The 16,273-nt window shown below is 46.0% G+C and overlaps 7 non-coding genes across 7 annotated transcripts; all 7 read right to left on the bottom strand.

Moving 5' to 3' along the window:
- Positions 1 to 1,600: 1,600 nt before the first annotated feature.
- Positions 1,601 to 1,791, bottom strand: LOC130337476 (U2 spliceosomal RNA). Its single transcript, XR_008878353.1, has one exon. It is a non-coding gene; the product is annotated as a U2 spliceosomal RNA (small nuclear RNA).
- A 2,081-nt stretch (positions 1,792 to 3,872) lies between these two features.
- Positions 3,873 to 4,063, bottom strand: LOC130337464 (U2 spliceosomal RNA). Its single transcript, XR_008878342.1, has one exon. It is a non-coding gene; the product is annotated as a U2 spliceosomal RNA (small nuclear RNA).
- Positions 4,064 to 6,161: 2,098 nt separating this feature from the next.
- On the bottom strand, positions 6,162 to 6,352 carry LOC130337549 (U2 spliceosomal RNA). Its single transcript, XR_008878409.1, has one exon. It is a non-coding gene; the product is annotated as a U2 spliceosomal RNA (small nuclear RNA).
- Positions 6,353 to 8,443: 2,091 nt separating this feature from the next.
- LOC130337548 (U2 spliceosomal RNA) lies at positions 8,444 to 8,634 on the bottom strand. The gene has a single exon (XR_008878408.1). It is a non-coding gene; the product is annotated as a U2 spliceosomal RNA (small nuclear RNA).
- A 2,091-nt stretch (positions 8,635 to 10,725) lies between these two features.
- On the bottom strand, positions 10,726 to 10,916 carry LOC130337546 (U2 spliceosomal RNA). The gene has a single exon (XR_008878407.1). It is a non-coding gene; the product is annotated as a U2 spliceosomal RNA (small nuclear RNA).
- Positions 10,917 to 13,004: 2,088 nt separating this feature from the next.
- On the bottom strand, positions 13,005 to 13,195 carry LOC130337545 (U2 spliceosomal RNA). Its single transcript, XR_008878406.1, has one exon. It is a non-coding gene; the product is annotated as a U2 spliceosomal RNA (small nuclear RNA).
- A 2,094-nt stretch (positions 13,196 to 15,289) lies between these two features.
- Positions 15,290 to 15,480, bottom strand: LOC130337544 (U2 spliceosomal RNA). The gene has a single exon (XR_008878405.1). It is a non-coding gene; the product is annotated as a U2 spliceosomal RNA (small nuclear RNA).
- Positions 15,481 to 16,273: the final 793 nt, after the last annotated feature.

The following is a 16,273-nucleotide window of genomic DNA, read 5'->3' as shown; positions in this document are numbered from 1 at the left end:
AGTGCTGATGCTCCTCATAAAGCTGTCGCTGCTGTGAAGGTTCTAGGTGACATCACAAATCCCTATGGTTACATACACAACAAAGCTGGGTTGTTGTTGTTTACACTCTGCAAGGCCTGTGGAAGTGAGTGACATCATAGCACTGTAGTTCTGAGGGTTCTAGATGGATGCAACAATCTCCTGTTGCTTCTATGAAGGCCATAATAGACGACATCACCAAACAGCTCCATAGTCACATACACAGCAAAGGAGAGATGTTGTTTACACCTAGTGATGTCAGTGGTATTGAGTGACATCACAGCACAGTGCTAAGGCTCCTGGGCCTGGACACAGCAGCGGCTGCAATATCTCAACGGAGAATACGTTTATATATATGTGTGTGTGTGCGCGTATATATATATATATATATATATATATATATATATATATATATATTTCTCCGCCGAAATCACTTTTAAACCCATTTCCACCTTTTTTTCCCTTCTCTTCCTCTTACTTTTTTTTCACGTTTTTTTACGTTTTTCTCCTTTTCGCCTCTTTTCTGGGCGTATTATTCTTCTTTTTCTTCTTTTTTTTCGTCTAATGCATACCCCATCAGTGCAGCAATGCTTATTCAATACCGCCAGCAGATGGAGACACTGGGGGATAATTTTCTAAGGATTTATACTGATTTTTCCTGTCTGAATTTGTCGCACAGAAAGTTGCAGGCCAAATATGTGTGACATTTCTGCGACTTTAGCTTCTAGAGCATTTTTACAACATTATACATAGGTGCTGAATACATAAAAAGCGACTGTTCAGCGACAGACAAGTCGCATCGGCTGAAAGTAGGCCAGAATGTCAGTCCATGTTGGAGCAGGTTTAGATACAGTCTAAAGTATAGATCTCAAAGTCTGTGCACAGAATTTAGCAAGGGCCTCGCACCTTCTGATGCATCAGGTAGGTGCACAATAGCATAGCCTAACCCTCTGTACTTTCGTCTATATTGATGCGGGACATAGACAGCCAGCTGATGACCAATCCATTAGTGCAATGGATGGCTGGAAGCATTTGTCTTTGCCTTTGCAATACCACAGAAGCAATGCATGGTCAATGTACAGCAATGACACACCTGTGTGAACAGCCAGGAGACCCCCCCCCCCCCCCATGTTATGTTACATAGTTACATAGTTAGTACGGTCGAAAAAAGACATATGTCCATCAAGTTCAACCAGGGAATTAAGGGGTAGGGGTGTGGCGCGATATTGGGGAAGGGATGAGATTTTATATTTCTTCATAAGCATTAATCTTATTTTGTCAATTAGGAACATTCAGCACCCACCCGCTATCAAGGCAGCTGCCTATCATGTCATGCCCTACCTGCACAGGTGTGCTGGCTACTCAAATGATCCAATTAAGGAGGCCGTTTAGTCAGCAGCAGCAGAAGTCCTGTGCCTGGACGCTCCAACAGCGGCCAGACACAAGCAGAAGCAGAAGCAGCAGAAGCACCACCTTTTGTTTTTTGGCTGCAGCAGCAGCAAGGCCCACAGGGCTGGCTAGCTGGCTAGCCAGCAAGCAGGTAGCAATGAAAGTAGGAATCTTTCTTTTTAACCCTGTAAGGGGGTGGTGCACTGTACCCGAAGATACTGCCATATCGGGTCAATGCATAGGGCGATGGAAGCAAGCTTCGAAATCGGCCCCCGTTCTCAAAAATCCATTTAATATATGGTCCCCAGATAGGGGACGTATCAGATATTAAACTGATAAGAACAGATACTACACTTGATCTTAGCCAAAAGGCCGAGAAGCGATAACCGTGAAAGGGGCGGGCCCAACAAGGTGCCCTTCATGGGCACTATCACTGCTTGCTGTCAGGGAGGCTGCCAGACAATTTTCCATGCACACTCTGGGCTGGGGGGCAGTCAACCACCAGTACACACAGCAGAACCTAAACCCATACCATTATTGCTAAGCAGCAAGACAGGGGCCCATTGCACTCCCACGGGGCCTTTTTAAATGCAATCCATAACCCGGATTTGCCAGGAACCCTTCTTACTCCTCCTACTTGCATGTGACACTGGGCTTAGGATCTGCATAGGAAACACACACACAAGCACACACCTACCTTTGTTGCCTGCAGATGCCTCCTTGGCTGTCCCCAAACGGTATCAAACCAACACCCACGGGAAGCTGTAAGCATAGAGGACATGCCTGCACCCCATTGGACTTACCTGTGTGGGTTAAACCCGGGTTATTTGACAACCTATGGCGGTGATGGTTCTGCTCAGGCAGAGCAGTGCTGATGCTCCTCATAAAGCTGTCGCTGCTGTGAAGGTTCTAGGTGACATCACAAATCCCTATGGTTACATACACAACAAAGCTGGGTTGTTGTTGTTTACACTCTGCAAGGCCTGTGGAAGTGAGTGACATCATAGCACTGTAGTTCTGAGGGTTCTAGATGGATGCAACAATCTCCTGTTGCTTCTATGAAGGCCATAATAGACGACATCACCAAACAGCTCCATAGTCACATACACAGCAAAGGAGAGATGTTGTTTACACCTAGTGATGTCAGTGGTATTGAGTGACATCACAGCACAGTGCTAAGGCTCCTGGGCCTGGACACAGCAGCGGCTGCAATATCTCAACGGAGAATACGTTTATATATATGTGTGTGTGTGCGCGTATATATATATATATATATATATATATATATATATATATATATTTCTCCGCCGAAATCACTTTTAAACCCATTTCCACCTTTTTTTCCCTTCTCTTCCTCTTACTTTTTTTTCACGTTTTTTTACGTTTTTCTCCTTTTCGCCTCTTTTCTGGGCGTATTATTCTTCTTTTTCTTCTTTTTTTTCGTCTAATGCATACCCCATCAGTGCAGCAATGCTTATTCAATACCGCCAGCAGATGGAGACACTGGGGGATAATTTTCTAAGGATTTATACTGATTTTTCCTGTCTGAATTTGTCGCACAGAAAGTTGCAGGCCAAATATGTGTGACATTTCTGCGACTTTAGCTTCTAGAGCATTTTTACAACATTATACATAGGTGCTGAATACATAAAAAGCGACTGTTCAGCGACAGACAAGTCGCATCGGCTGAAAGTAGGCCAGAATGTCAGTCCATGTTGGAGCAGGTTTAGATACAGTCTAAAGTATAGATCTCAAAGTCTGTGCACAGAATTTAGCAAGGGCCTCGCACCTTCTGATGCATCAGGTAGGTGCACAATAGCATAGCCTAACCCTCTGTACTTTCGTCTATATTGATGCGGGACATAGACAGCCAGCTGATGACCAATCCATTAGTGCAATGGATGGCTGGAAGCATTTGTCTTTGCCTTTGCAATACCACAGAAGCAATGCATGGTCAATGTACAGCAATGACACACCTGTGTGAACAGCCAGGAGACCCCCCCCCCCCCCCATGTTATGTTACATAGTTACATAGTTAGTACGGTCGAAAAAAGACATATGTCCATCAAGTTCAACCAGGGAATTAAGGGGTAGGGGTGTGGCGCGATATTGGGGAAGGGATGAGATTTTATATTTCTTCATAAGCATTAATCTTATTTTGTCAATTAGGAACATTCAGCACCCACCCGCTATCAAGGCAGCTGCCTATCATGTCATGCCCTACCTGCACAGGTGTGCTGGCTACTCAAATGATCCAATTAAGGAGGCCGTTTAGTCAGCAGCAGCAGAAGTCCTGTGCCTGGACGCTCCAACAGCGGCCAGACACAAGCAGAAGCAGAAGCAGCAGAAGCACCACCTTTTGTTTTTTGGCTGTAGCAGCAGCAAGGCCCACAGGGCTGGCTAGCTGGCTAGCCAGCAAGCAGGTAGCAATGAAAGTAGGAATCTTTCTTTTTAACCCTGTAAGGGGGTGGTGCACTGTACCCGAAGATACTGCCATATCGGGTCAATGCATAGGGCGATGGAAGCAAGCTTCGAAATCGGCCCCCGTTCTCAAAAATCCATTTAATATATGGTCCCCAGATAGGGGACGTATCAGATATTAAACTGATAAGAACAGATACTACACTTGATCTTAGCCAAAAGGCCGAGAAGCGATAACCGTGAAAGGGGCGGGCCCAACAAGGTGCCCTTCATGGGCACTATCACTGCTTGCTGTCAGGGAGGCTGCCAGACAATTTTCCATGCACACTCTGGGCTGGGGGGCAGTCAACCACCAGTACACACAGCAGAACCTAAACCCATACCATTATTGCTAAGCAGCAAGACAGGGGCCCATTGCACTCCCACGGGGCCTTTTTAAATGCAATCCATAACCCGGATTTGCCAGGAACCCTTCTTACTCCTCCTACTTGCATGTGACACTGGGCTTAGGATCTGCATAGGAAACACACACACAAGCACACACCTACCTTTGTTGCCTGCAGATGCCTCCTTGGCTGTCCCCAAACGGTATCAAACCAACACCCACGGGAAGCTGTAAGCATAGAGGACATGCCTGCACCCCATTGGACTTACCTGTGTGGGTTAAACCCGGGTTATTTGACAACCTATGGCGGTGATGGTTCTGCTCAGGCAGAGCAGTGCTGATGCTCCTCATAAAGCTGTCGCTGCTGTGAAGGTTCTAGGTGACATCACAAATCCCTATGGTTACATACACAACAAAGCTGGGTTGTTGTTGTTTACACTCTGCAAGGCCTGTGGAAGTGAGTGACATCATAGCACTGTAGTTCTGAGGGTTCTAGATGGATGCAACAATCTCCTGTTGCTTCTATGAAGGCCATAATAGACGACATCACCAAACAGCTCCATAGTCACATACACAGCAAAGGAGAGATGTTGTTTACACCTAGTGATGTCAGTGGTATTGAGTGACATCACAGCACAGTGCTAAGGCTCCTGGGCCTGGACACAGCAGCGGCTGCAATATCTCAACGGAGAATACGTTTATATATATGTGTGTGTGTGCGCGTATATATATATATATATATATATATATATATATATATATATTTCTCCGCCGAAATCACTTTTAAACCCATTTCCACCTTTTTTTCCCTTCTCTTCCTCTTACTTTTTTTTCACGTTTTTTTACGTTTTTCTCCTTTTCGCCTCTTTTCTGGGCGTATTATTCTTCTTTTTCTTCTTTTTTTTTCGTCTAATGCATACCCCATCAGTGCAGCAATGCTTATTCAATACCGCCAGCAGATGGAGACACTGGGGGATAATTTTCTAAGGATTTATACTGATTTTTCCTGTCTGAATTTGTCGCACAGAAAGTTGCAGGCCAAATATGTGTGACATTTCTGCGACTTTAGCTTCTAGAGCATTTTTACAACATTATACATAGGTGCTGAATACATAAAAAGCGACTGTTCAGCGACAGACAAGTCGCATCGGCTGAAAGTAGGCCAGAATGTCAGTCCATGTTGGAGCAGGTTTAGATACAGTCTAAAGTATAGATCTCAAAGTCTGTGCACAGAATTTAGCAAGGGCCTCGCACCTTCTGATGCATCAGGTAGGTGCACAATAGCATAGCCTAACCCTCTGTACTTTGGTCTATATTGATGCGGGACATAGACAGCCAGCTGATGACCAATCCATTAGTGCAATGGATGGCTGGAAGCATTTGTCTTTGCCTTTGCAATACCACAGAAGCAATGCATGGTCAATGTACAGCAATGACACACCTGTGTGAACAGCCAGGAGACCCCCCCCCCCTCCCCCCCCCCCCATGTTATGTTACATAGTTACATAGTTAGTACGGTCGAAAAAAGACATATGTCCATCAAGTTCAACCAGGGAATTAAGGGGTAGGGGTGTGGCGCGATATTGGGGAAGGGATGAGATTTTATATTTCTTCATAAGCATTAATCTTATTTTGTCAATTAGGAACATTCAGCACCCACCCGCTATCAAGGCAGCTGCCTATCATGTCATGCCCTACCTGCACAGGTGTGCTGGCTACTCAAATGATCCAATTAAGGAGGCCATTTAGTCAGCAGCAGCAGAAGTCCTGTGCCTGGACGCTCCAACAGCGGCCAGACACAAGCAGAAGCAGAAGCAGCAGAAGCAGCAGCAGCACCACCTTTTGTTTTTTGGCTGCAGCAGCAGCAAGGCCCACAGGGCTGGCTAGCTGGCTAGCCAGCAAGCAGGTAGCAATGAAAGTAGGAATCTTTCTTTTTAACCCTGTAAGGGGGTGGTGCACTGTACCCGAAGATACTGCCATATCGGGTCAATGCATAGGGCGACGGAAGCAAGCTTCGAAATCGGCCCCCGTTCTCAAAAATCCATTTAATATATGGTCCCCAGATAGGGGACGTATCAGATATTAAACTGATAAGAACAGATACTACACTTGATCTTAGCCAAAAGGCCGAGAAGCGATAACCGTGAAAGGGGCGGGCCCAACAAGGTGCCCTTCATGGGCACTATCACTGCTTGCTGTCAGGGAGGCTGCCAGACAATTTTCCATGCACACTCTGGGCTGGGGGGCAGTCAACCACCAGTACACACAGCAGAACCTAAACCCATACCATTATTGCTAAGCAGCAAGACAGGGGCCCATTGCACTCCCACGGGGCCTTTTTAAATGCAATCCATAACCCGGATTTGCCAGGAACCCTTCTTACTCCTCCTACTTGCATGTGACACTGGGCTTAGGATCTGCATAGGAAACACACACACAAGCACACACCTACCTTTGTTGCCTGCAGATGCCTCCTTGGCTGTCCCCAAACGGTATCAAACCAACACCCACGGGAAGCTGTAAGCATAGAGGACATGCCTGCACCCCATTGGACTTACCTGTGTGGGTTAAACCCGGGTTATTTGACAACCTATGGCGGTGATGGTTCTGCTCAGGCAGAGCAGTGCTGATGCTCCTCATAAAGCTGTCGCTGCTGTGAAGGTTCTAGGTGACATCACAAATCCCTATGGTTACATACACAACAAAGCTGGGTTGTTGTTGTTTACACTCTGCAAGGCCTGTGGAAGTGAGTGACATCATAGCACTGTAGTTCTGAGGGTTCTAGATGGATGCAACAATCTCCTGTTGCTTCTATGAAGGCCATAATAGACGACATCACCAAACAGCTCCATAGTCACATACACAGCAAAGGAGAGATGTTGTTTACACCTAGTGATGTCAGTGGTATTGAGTGACATCACAGCACAGTGCTAAGGCTCCTGGGCCTGGACACAGCAGCGGCTGCAATATCTCAACGGAGAATACGTTTATATATATGTGTGTGTGTGCGCGTATATATATATATATATATATATATATATATATATATATATATATTTCTCCGCCGAAATCACTTTTAAACCCATTTCCACCTTTTTTTCCCTTCTCTTCCTCTTACTTTTTTTTCACGTTTTTTTACGTTTTTCTCCTTTTCGCCTCTTTTCTGGGCGTATTATTCTTCTTTTTCTTCTTTTTTTTCGTCTAATGCATACCCCATCAGTGCAGCAATGCTTATTCAATACCGCCAGCAGATGGAGACACTGGGGGATAATTTTCTAAGGATTTATACTGATTTTTCCTGTCTGAATTTGTCGCACAGAAAGTTGCAGGCCAAATATGTGTGACATTTCTGCGACTTTAGCTTCTAGAGCATTTTTACAACATTATACATAGGTGCTGAATACATAAAAAGCGACTGTTCAGCGACAGACAAGTCGCATCGGCTGAAAGTGGCCAGAATGTCAGTCCATGTTGGAGCAGGTTTAGATACAGTCTAAAGTATAGATCTCAAAGTCTGTGCACAGAATTTAGCAAGGGCCTCGCACCTTCTGATGCATCAGGTAGGTGCACAATAGCATAGCCTAACCCTCTGTACTTTGGTCTATATTGATGCGGGACATAGACAGCCAGCTGATGACCAATCCATTAGTGCAATGGATGGCTGGAAGCATTTGTCTTTGCCTTTGCAATACCACAGAAGCAATGCATGGTCAATGTACAGCAATGACACACCTGTGTGAACAGCCAGGAGACCCCCCCCCCCCCCCATGTTATGTTACATAGTTACATAGTTAGTACGGTCGAAAAAAGACATATGTCCATCAAGTTCAACCAGGGAATTAAGGGGTAGGGGTGTGGCGCGATATTGGGGAAGGGATGAGATTTTATATTTCTTCATAAGCATTAATCTTATTTTGTCAATTAGGAACATTCAGCACCCACCCGCTATCAAGGCAGCTGCCTATCATGTCATGCCCTACCTGCACAGGTGTGCTGGCTACTCAAATGATCCAATTAAGGAGGCCGTTTAGTCAGCAGCAGCAGAAGTCCTGTGCCTGGACGCTCCAACAGCGGCCAGACACAAGCAGAAGCAGAAGCAGCAGAAGCAGCAGCAGCACCACCTTTTGTTTTTTGGCTGCAGCAGCAGCAAGGCCCACAGGGCTGGCTAGCTGGCTAGCCAGCAAGCAGGTAGCAATGAAAGTAGGAATCTTTCTTTTTAACCCTGTAAGGGGGTGGTGCACTGTACCCGAAGATACTGCCATATCGGGTCAATGCATAGGGCGACGGAAGCAAGCTTCGAAATCGGCCCCCGTTCTCAAAAATCCATTTAATATATGGTCCCCAGATAGGGGACGTATCAGATATTAAACTGATAAGAACAGATACTACACTTGATCTTAGCCAAAAGGCCGAGAAGCGATAACCGTGAAAGGGGCGGGCCCAACAAGGTGCCCTTCATGGGCACTATCACTGCTTGCTGTCAGGGAGGCTGCCAGACAATTTTCCATGCACACTCTGGGCTGGGGGGCAGTCAACCACCAGTACACACAGCAGAACCTAAACCCATACCATTATTGCTAAGCAGCAAGACAGGGGCCCATTGCACTCCCACGGGGCCTTTTTAAATGCAATCCATAACCCGGATTTGCCAGGAACCCTTCTTACTCCTCCTACTTGCATGTGACACTGGGCTTAGGATCTGCATAGGAAACACACACACAAGCACACACCTACCTTTGTTGCCTGCAGATGCCTCCTTGGCTGTCCCCAAACGGTATCAAACCAACACCCACGGGAAGCTGTAAGCATAGAGGACATGCCTGCACCCCATTGGACTTACCTGTGTGGGTTAAACCCGGGTTATTTGACAACCTATGGCGGTGATGGTTCTGCTCAGGCAGAGCAGTGCTGATGCTCCTCATAAAGCTGTCGCTGCTGTGAAGGTTCTAGGTGACATCACAAATCCCTATGGTTACATACACAACAAAGCTGGGTTGTTGTTGTTTACACTCTGCAAGGCCTGTGGAAGTGAGTGACATCATAGCACTGTAGTGTAGTTCTGAGGGTTCTAGATGGATGCAACAATCTCCTGTTGCTTCTATGAAGGCCATAATAGACGACATCACCAAACAGCTCCATAGTCACATACACAGCAAAGGAGAGATGTTGTTTACACCTAGTGATGTCAGTGGTATTGAGTGACATCACAGCACAGTGCTAAGGCTCCTGGGCCTGGACACAGCAGCGGCTGCAATATCTCAACGGAGAATACGTTTATATATATGTGTGTGTGTGCGCGTATATATATATATATATATATATATATATATATATATATTTCTCCGCCGAAATCACTTTTAAACCCATTTCCACCTTTTTTTCCCTTCTCTTCCTCTTACTTTTTTTTCACGTTTTTTTACGTTTTTCTCCTTTTCGCCTCTTTTCTGGGCGTATTATTCTTCTTTTTCTTCTTTTTTTTTCGTCTAATGCATACCCCATCAGTGCAGCAATGCTTATTCAATACCGCCAGCAGATGGAGACACTGGGGGATAATTTTCTAAGGATTTATACTGATTTTTCCTGTCTGAATTTGTCGCACAGAAAGTTGCAGGCCAAATATGTGTGACATTTCTGCGACTTTAGCTTCTAGAGCATTTTTACAACATTATACATAGGTGCTGAATACATAAAAAGCGACTGTTCAGCGACAGACAAGTCGCATCGGCTGAAAGTAGGCCAGAATGTCAGTCCATGTTGGAGCAGGTTTAGATACAGTCTAAAGTATAGATCTCAAAGTCTGTGCACAGAATTTAGCAAGGGCCTCGCACCTTCTGATGCATCAGGTAGGTGCACAATAGCATAGCCTAACCCTCTGTACTTTGGTCTATATTGATGCGGGACATAGACAGCCAGCTGATGACCAATCCATTAGTGCAATGGATGGCTGGAAGCATTTGTCTTTGCCTTTGCAATACCACAGAAGCAATGCATGGTCAATGTACAGCAATGACACACCTGTGTGAACAGCCAGGAGACCCCCCCCCCCTCCCCCCCCATGTTATGTTACATAGTTACATAGTTAGTACGGTCGAAAAAAGACATATGTCCATCAAGTTCAACCAGGGAATTAAGGGGTAGGGGTGTGGCGCGATATTGGGGAAGGGATGAGATTTTATATTTCTTCATAAGCATTAATCTTATTTTGTCAATTAGGAACATTCAGCACCCACCCGCTATCAAGGCAGCTGCCTATCATGTCATGCCCTACCTGCACAGGTGTGCTGGCTACTCAAATGATCCAATTAAGGAGGCCATTTAGTCAGCAGCAGCAGAAGTCCTGTGCCTGGACGCTCCAACAGCGGCCAGACACAAGCAGAAGCAGAAGCAGCAGAAGCAGCACCACCTTTTGTTTTTTGGCTGCAGCAGCAGCAAGGCCCACAGGGCTGGCTAGCTGGCTAGCCAGCAAGCAGGTAGCAATGAAAGTAGGAATCTTTCTTTTTAACCCTGTAAGGGGGTGGTGCACTGTACCCGAAGATACTGCCATATCGGGTCAATGCATAGGGCGACGGAAGCAAGCTTCGAAATCGGCCCCCGTTCTCAAAAATCCATTTAATATATGGTCCCCAGATAGGGGACGTATCAGATATTAAACTGATAAGAACAGATACTACACTTGATCTTAGCCAAAAGGCCGAGAAGCGATAACCGTGAAAGGGGCGGGCCCAACAAGGTGCCCTTCATGGGCACTATCACTGCTTGCTGTCAGGGAGGCTGCCAGACAATTTTCCATGCACACTCTGGGCTGGGGGGCAGTCAACCACCAGTACACACAGCAGAACCTAAACCCATACCATTATTGCTAAGCAGCAAGACAGGGGCCCATTGCACTCCCACGGGGCCTTTTTAAATGCAATCCATAACCCGGATTTGCCAGGAACCCTTCTTACTCCTCCTACTTGCATGTGACACTGGGCTTAGGATCTGCATAGGAAACACACACACAAGCACACACCTACCTTTGTTGCCTGCAGATGCCTCCTTGGCTGTCCCCAAACGGTATCAAACCAACACCCACGGGAAGCTGTAAGCATAGAGGACATGCCTGCACCCCATTGGACTTACCTGTGTGGGTTAAACCCGGGTTATTTGACAACCTATGGCGGTGATGGTTCTGCTCAGGCAGAGCAGTGCTGATGCTCCTCATAAAGCTGTCGCTGCTGTGAAGGTTCTAGGTGACATCACAAATCCCTATGGTTACATACACAACAAAGCTGGGTTGTTGTTGTTTACACTCTGCAAGGCCTGTGGAAGTGAGTGACATCATAGCACTGTAGTTCTGAGGGTTCTAGATGGATGCAACAATCTCCTGTTGCTTCTATGAAGGCCATAATAGACGACATCACCAAACAGCTCCATAGTCACATACACAGCAAAGGAGAGATGTTGTTTACACCTAGTGATGTCAGTGGTATTGAGTGACATCACAGCACAGTGCTAAGGCTCCTGGGCCTGGACACAGCAGCGGCTGCAATATCTCAACGGAGAATACGTTTATATATATGTGTGTGTGTGCGCGTATATATATATATATATATATATATATATATATATATATATATATATTTCTCCGCCGAAATCACTTTTAAACCCATTTCCACCTTTTTTTCCCTTCTCTTCCTCTTACTTTTTTTTCACGTTTTTTTACGTTTTTCTCCTTTTCGCCTCTTTTCTGGGCGTATTATTCTTCTTTTTCTTCTTTTTTTCGTCTAATGCATACCCCATCAGTGCAGCAATGCTTATTCAATACCGCCAGCAGATGGAGACACTGGGGGATAATTTTCTAAGGATTTATACTGATTTTTCCTGTCTGAATTTGTCGCACAGAAAGTTGCAGGCCAAATATGTGTGACATTTCTGCGACTTTAGCTTCTAGAGCATTTTTACAACATTATACATAGGTGCTGAATACATAAAAAGCGACTGTTCAGCGACAGACAAGTCGCATCGGCTGAAAGTAGGCCAGAATGTCAGTCCATGTTGGAGCAGGTTTAGATACAGTCTAAAGTATAGATCTCAAAGTCTGTGCACAGAATTTAGCAAGGGCCTCGCACCTTCTGATGCATCAGGTAGGTGCACAATAGCATAGCCTAACCCTCTGTACTTTGGTCTATATTGATGCGGGACATAGACAGCCAGCTGATGACCAATCCATTAGTGCAATGGATGGCTGGAAGCATTTGTCTTTGCCTTTGCAATACCACAGAAGCAATGCATGGTCAATGTACAGCAATGACACACCTGTGTGAACAGCCAGGAGACCCCCCCCCCATGTTATGTTACATAGTTACATAGTTAGTACGGTCGAAAAAAGACATATGTCCATCAAGTTCAACCAGGGAATTAAGGGGTAGGGGTGTGGCGCGATATTGGGGAAGGGATGAGATTTTATATTTCTTCATAAGCATTAATCTTATTTTGTCAATTAGGAACATTCAGCACCCACCCGCTATCAAGGCAGCTGCCTATCATGTCATGCCCTACCTGCACAGGTGTGCTGGCTACTCAAATGATCCAATTAAGGAGGCCATTTAGTCAGCAGCAGCAGAAGTCCTGTGCCTGGATGCTCCAACAGCGGCCAGACACAAGCAGAAGCAGAAGCAGCAGAAGCAGCAGCAGCACCACCTTTTGTTTTTTGGCTGCAGCAGCAGCAAGGCCCACAGGGCTGGCTAGCTGGCTAGCCAGCAAGCAGGTAGCAATGAAAGTAGGAATCTTTCTTTTTAACCCTGTAAGGGGGTGGTGCACTGTACCCGAAGATACTGCCATATCGGGTCAATGCATAGGGCGACGGAAGCAAGCTTCGAAATCGGCCCCCGTTCTCAAAAATCCATTTAATATATGGTCCCCAGATAGGGGACGTATCAGATATTAAACTGATAAGAACAGATACTACACTTGATCTTAGCCAAAAGGCCGAGAAGCGATAACCGTGAAAGGGGCGGGCCCAACAAGGTGCCCTTCATGGGCACTATCACTGCTTGCTGTCAGGGAGGCTGCCAGACAATTTTCCATGCACACTCTGGGCTGGGGGGCAGTCAACCACCAGTACACACAGCAGAACCTAAACCCATACCATTATTGCTAAGCAGCAAGACAGGGGCTCATTGCACTCCCACGGGGCCTTTTTAAATGCAATCCATAACCCGGATTTGCCAGGAACCCTTCTTACTCCTCCTACTTGCATGTGACACTGGGCTTAGGATCTGCATAGGAAACACACACACAAGCACACACCTACCTTTGTTGCCTGCAGATGCCTCCTTGGCTGTCCCCAAACGGTATCAAACCAACACCCACGGGAAGCTGTAAGCATAGAGGACATGCCTGCACCCCATTGGACTTACCTGTGTGGGTTAAACCCGGGTTATTTGACAACCTATGGCGGTGATGGTTCTGCTCAGGCAGAGCAGTGCTGATGCTCCTCATAAAGCTGTCGCTGCTGTGAAGGTTCTAGGTGACATCACAAATCCCTATGGTTACATACACAACAAAGCTGGGTTGTTGTTGTTTACACTCTGCAAGGCCTGTGGAAGTGAGTGACATCATAGCACTGTAGTTCTGAGGGTTCTAGATGGATGCAACAATCTCCTGTTGCTTCTATGAAGGCCATAATAGACGACATCACCAAACAGCTCCATAGTCACATACACAGCAAAGGAGAGATGTTGTTTACACCTAGTGATGTCAGTGGTATTGAGTGACATCACAGCACAGTGCTAAGGCTCCTGGGCCTGGACACAGCAGCGGCTGCAATATCTCAACGGAGAATACGTTTATATATATGTGTGTGTGTGCGCGTATATATATATATATATATATATATATATATATATATATATATATATATTTCTCCGCCGAAATCACTTTTAAACCCATTTCCACCTTTTTTTCCCTTCTCTTCCTCTTACTTTTTTTTCACGTTTTTTTTACGTTTTTCTCCTTTTCGCCTCTTTTCTGGGCATATTATTCTTCTTTTTCTTCTTTTTTTTCGTCTAATGCATACCCCATCAGTGCAGCAATGCTTATTCAATACCGCCAGCAGATGGAGACACTGGGGGATAATTTTCTAAGGATTTATACTGATTTTTCCTGTCTGAATTTGTCGCACAGAAAGTTGCAGGCCAAATATGTGTGACATTTCTGCGACTTTAGCTTCTAGAGCATTTTTACAACATTATACATAGGTGCTGAATACATAAAAAGCGACTGTTCAGCGACAGACAAGTCGCATCGGCTGAAAGTAGGCCAGAATGTCAGTCCATGTTGGAGCAGGTTTAGATACAGTCTAAAGTATAGATCTCAAAGTCTGTGCACAGAATTTAGCAAGGGCCTCGCACCTTCTGATGCATCAGGTAGGTGCACAATAGCATAGCCTAACCCTCTGTACTTTGGTCTATATTGATGCGGGACATAGACAGCCAGCTGATGACCAATCCATTAGTGCAATGGATGGCTGGAAGCATTTGTCTTTGCCTTTGCAATACCACAGAAGCAATGCATGGTCAATGTACAGCAATGACACACCTGTGTGAACAGCCAGGAGACCCCCCCCCCCCATGTTATGTTACATAGTTACATAGTTAGTACGGTCGAAAAAAGACATATGTCCATCAAGTTCAACCAGGGAATTAAGGGGTAGGGGTGTGGCGCGATATTGGGGAAGGGATGAGATTTTATATTTCTTCATAAGCATTAATCTTATTTTGTCAATTAGGAACATTCAGCACCCACCCGCTATCAAGGCAGCTGCCTATCATGTCATGCCCTACCTGCACAGGTGTGCTGGCTACTCAAATGATCCAATTAAGGAGGCCATTTAGTCAGCAGCAGCAGAAGTCCTGTGCCTGGACGCTCCAACAGCGGCCAGACACAAGCAGAAGCAGAAGCAGCAGAAGCAGCAGCAGCACCACCTTTTGTTTTTTGGCTGCAGCAGCAGCAAGGCCCACAGGGCTGGCTAGCTGGCTAGCCAGCAAGCAGGTAGCAATGAAAGTAGGAATCTTTCTTTTTAACCCTGTAAGGGGGTGGTGCACTGTACCCGAAGATACTGCCATATCGGGTCAATGCATAGGGCGACGGAAGCAAGCTTCGAAATCGGCCCCCGTTCTCAAAAATCCATTTAATATATGGTCCCCAGATAGGGGACGTATCAGATATTAAACTGATAAGAACAGATACTACACTTGATCTTAGCCAAAAGGCCGAGAAGCGATAACCGTGAAAGGGGCGGGCCCAACAAGGTGCCCTTCATGGGCACTATCACTGCTTGCTGTCAGGGAGGCTGCCAGACAATTTTCCATGCACACTCTGGGCTGGGGGGCAGTCAACCACCAGTACACACAGCAGAACCTAAACCCATACCATTATTGCTAAGCAGCAAGACAGGGGCCCATTGCACTCCCACGGGGCCTTTTTAAATGCAATCCATAACCCGGATTTGCCAGGAACCCTTCTTACTCCTCCTACTTGCATGTGACACTGGGCTTAGGATCTGCATAGGAAACACACACACAAGCACACACCTACCTTTGTTGCCTGCAGATGCCTCCTTGGCTGTCCCCAAACGGTATCAAACCAACACCCACGGGAAGCTGTAAGCATAGAGGACATGCCTGCACCCCATTGGACTTACCTGTGTGGGTTAAACCCGGGTTATTTGACAACCTATGGCGGTGATGGTTCTGCTCAGGCAGAGCAGTGCTGATGCTCCTCATAAAGCTGTCGCTGCTGTGAAGGTTCTAGGTGACATCACAAATCCCTATGGTTACATACACAACAAAGCTGGGTTGTTGTTGTTTACACTCTGCAAGGCCTGTGGAAGTGAGTGACATCATAGCACTGTAGTTCTGAGGGTTCTAGATGGATGCAACAATCTCCTGTTGCTTCTATGAAGGCCATAATAGACGACATCACCAAACAGCTCCATAGTCACATACACAGCAAAGGAGAGATGTTGTTTACACCTAGTGATGTCAGTGGTATTGAGTGACATCACAGCACAGTGCT

This window comes from Hyla sarda, unplaced genomic scaffold (genome assembly GCF_029499605.1).
Source record: "Hyla sarda isolate aHylSar1 unplaced genomic scaffold, aHylSar1.hap1 scaffold_497, whole genome shotgun sequence".
Lineage (NCBI taxonomy): Eukaryota > Metazoa > Chordata > Amphibia > Anura > Hylidae > Hyla > Hyla sarda.
Note: the sequence above shows the minus strand (reverse complement) of the source record. Positions and strands in the feature narration are given on the sequence as shown.